Genomic DNA, 3,795 nt, shown 5'->3' with positions numbered 1-3,795 from the left:
CAAGCAACACGCCTCTGCATTCTCCTCAGAACGCACCGGAGGTGCTTCTCACTTGAGGAGCTTCAGAGATGCCCGTGCCTGGGTCCCACCGCAAGGAGTCTCATCTGGTCTGCCTGGGGTACGTCCCAACACGCTGCTTCTATTGTGCAGGCTGGGTGAGAACCACAGGACTGGAGGGAGAAGAAACAGGGAGAGGAGCTGGAACCACTACAGAACCCAGGAAGAGATCCTTCTCCCATGCCGCAAGGGGATTTTTATCCAGCCACGTCGGCTCACACTGAACAGCCCTTGGGTCGCTTCCCGCGTGCCAGCTGTGGTGCAGGCCTCTTCACCTCACCCTGACCAAGGCATCCTCTTAACCACTGCACACTGGTTTCTGTCAGACTATGAAGGCCCGTCATGGAAAAGAGGGACTTTTCATGAAAACCTGGAAAACCTCGAGTCACCTTTTACTTACTCATTCATTCAAGAACATGTCCAAGTTCTACACTTTGTGCCAGGCACTGACATGCACATAGCCCGGGTTTTCAAACTGGCTGTGAAATCGTGGTAGTTCACATACAGCATCCCCTTTAGGGAAATACCCGTGTGTGTGTCTCCACACTAGGTCTTGATGAGAAAGGTTATTTCTTACCGCTGATCACGGTCCAAAATGCTTGAGAAACACTTGAGAAGAAGCCCCAAATAGCCCGAGAACCTCACAGTAGTTACAAATGTCTATAGATTCACCTGGAAACACACACTGCTTTTGTGGCCATGAGGCTCACCACGGAGAGATGGATGAGAAAAGCCATCAACCTCCTCCATGGTTTGGTAAACGTCCCCCCCGCCTCCACCCCAGAAATTTCAGCCCAGCACCACTGCCACCCCTAAACAAACACCAATGGTCCGAGACCCTTTCCTCAAATGCCAAACATACAGAGGCACCTACCTTGGTGGACTTACGGAGGATATCTGGATCCTAAGTCCCTCAGGCCCCAAAAGGGGATGAGAGGAGCCCAGACACAGCAGTGGTGGCAAGCGGCCCCAGCGCCCCCAAACCCCTCTTCCCAGTCCAGCTGCACACCTGCTGAGCCCGCCTCGCAGCTGCAGGCAAAGCCCAGGGCTCTCAAGTTTCCCATGGCAGCTCTGAGCACACACCACCACACTGGCAGCAGGACTGTCTCAGTTCTCCCGAGTGCAGCACTGGCACCAGGGCCTGTACCCGAACACGCAGACCTCATGCCCACCAGCACCCCTCCCCCGGGCTCCGAAGGCCTGGCTCCCCAACCCGAGCATTAAGAACTCATAAAGGAAGGTCACTTGGACTTGCTGGCTGTGGCATCCCAGCAGGCATTCTACTTCAGTCTGAAAAGTAAGACCCTCACAAACACGTGGACTAGCTTTTGCCCTAAAACTATTACTTTACAGACTGCAGGCTTCACCCTGTTCTGAGTACCTATGCCTCTGGTTTTAGACTAGCCCAGGATCCAGTGAGACCCATCTTCAAGCCTGGAGCTTCCAAGTTCCAGTCTCTCACACCCCTCAAGAGTATGACTCATGTATGGCTCAATACTTACTGCTATACCGCCACCAGTCAAGCAGCATAGTGGCCACACACACGAAGGGACTCAGAAACCTACAGAAAATCATGTGGCAGGTTACTCTCCAAAACAGCTGTTTTTAACTTTGAAGCGTGAAAGAGAAGTTGAAAGGGCCTTTACGCTGTCATTTTTTCTTTATAAAAATGCACATTTTAAAAATAAAGATACATTCCAGAGTTAAGGACTCCACTCATAGGAGGCAGATTTTAAGTGCAGATGTAAATGGTATCCACGGAATTCAAGTCACTAAGTTTCGCATCATTTTTTTTTTCCATCCCATGTCACAAACGATGAAACAGAGCCCAGGCTGGTGAACTTACCCAGGCTCCCACACCTAGTAACTGGCGAAGTTGGCTTTCAAATCCACGTGATTTCAAGCAAAGATTCTTCCTTCATACAAGGGGGCAAAAGGCAAATGAAAATTGTGAGATCATTTCCGTCTGCAAGTAGTACAAATATCCAGCAGCTAAGATGGAAAAGGCACTCTTACAATCATGTTGATGGAAGTTATTAACCATTCCTACTTTGGTAGGACCTATCAACATTTTAAGTATGAATTCCTTTGAACTAGCAATTTTACCTGCAGAAATTTATCCCAGAGGAACCTAAAAAAAAAAAAAACTATTCACTGTTAACTATGATAAAACATGGGATCCCCATAAAGCCCCAGATGTGTACAGAATTTAGTCATAAAATATCACCATATATATATAATCTTATGCAAAAAGATCTGCATAGACTATATGCTACTGTATAGCTGGATTTTTGTAGCTTTTTAAAAAAATTAAGCATTAACTCAATACAAATAGAATGAGAGGCCATCAGAAATTTGGAGTAAAATCAGCAAAAAGCCCGTTTTACTGAGGGCCACAAAATTTGTGTTTGACTCTCAAAACCCTCTTGCGTCATGGGCTGGTGTGTGCTGGACTCCACAGAGAACACGCAGGTCCCGTCACAGGAAGTAAAGCCCTGTCAAATGCACTAATACAACACACAGAGCGACCCCTACTAAAACATCACATACCTCACCAACACTCTGGTGCAGGGATTGGAAGCTAGACTAAAGCAGTGTAAGGCCACCAGAACTGATCAAAGTTGTAGCAGCTTCCAAGGAGAGTGCGGGGACCACAGAAACATCTGCTCAGAATAACCTCCTACATTTAATGAAACATGAAATCTTAAAGTTTCTTTTCACTTTGAAATACACCCAGATAATCTAATGGATGAAGCGGCAGGCTATACAAAATAAAGTGCAGTGAGATTCATCTGCTAATAGTCACTACACCTCTCAGAACATTCCGGTAGTAAGTAACGGTGCCTTGCACCTCCACCACATCAAGGCTGGCTTGTGGCTCGTCCTCTCGGCTGGGTCTTGGTGACTCCCTTAATATTCAACAAGATAGGGAACTTAGCCCAGCTTTCAGTGTTGCATGGCAATCTTTAAGGCCAAAAGCCAAAGTGACCTAAGTTTCATGAGCTCTGAGAGCCCTTGGGAAAAATATCTCAGCTAGTTATTTTGTAAGCCTGAACTTCCATTTTATGTCAAAGTTACTCAGATGTGATGACCAAAAACAAAACTGCAGACAAGCCCTGGGGTTTTTTGGTTTTTTTAATTATTTATTCATTGAATGATTTAAGGTGTGTACCACTACTCCAGTTGGGTAACCCACATTGAAGAATTTGACTGCAGGTCTTTAGGTACAGCCAAATGCTTTCCATTAACTTTACTCTATAAAATACTAAACATATATAAGTTTTTAATGCTTCAGCCATGCTCAGAACACTGCAGAAGGGTAAACAACCCACTCATGCCAAGTTAACATGACGGGAGCAGAACTCATGAGCTGTGACGTCTAAAGGAATCCGAGAATGTAGCTTAAGATGAAAAGAGGTTCTGTTCCCCCAACGTAAACTGTTAAGGTTTAAAATTCTGCCTACACTGTTCTCAGAGACTGGAGGAAAAAAAGAAAAAAATTCGTTATTAAAAAAGTATCACACACATATGCAATCTTCCATGATTTGTTTTGCATCTGAAATGGCACAAAGAAAGGCTGCAAAAAATCTAGCAGTCAGAACTAAATTTTCCTAAGAGAAATTACCTCCCTTTTAACCTCCTGGGTCTTCGGCAATGGGGTGGAGATGGGGAAGGAGTTAACCGGTCCGGCGACAAAGCGCATTTAGAATTGAATGCAATGGAAAAAACTAACAAATG

Source organism: Bos taurus, chromosome 25, assembly GCF_002263795.3.
Source record: "Bos taurus isolate L1 Dominette 01449 registration number 42190680 breed Hereford chromosome 25, ARS-UCD2.0, whole genome shotgun sequence".
In the NCBI taxonomy this organism is placed as follows: Eukaryota; Metazoa; Chordata; class Mammalia; order Artiodactyla; family Bovidae; genus Bos; species Bos taurus.
Note: the sequence above shows the minus strand (reverse complement) of the source record.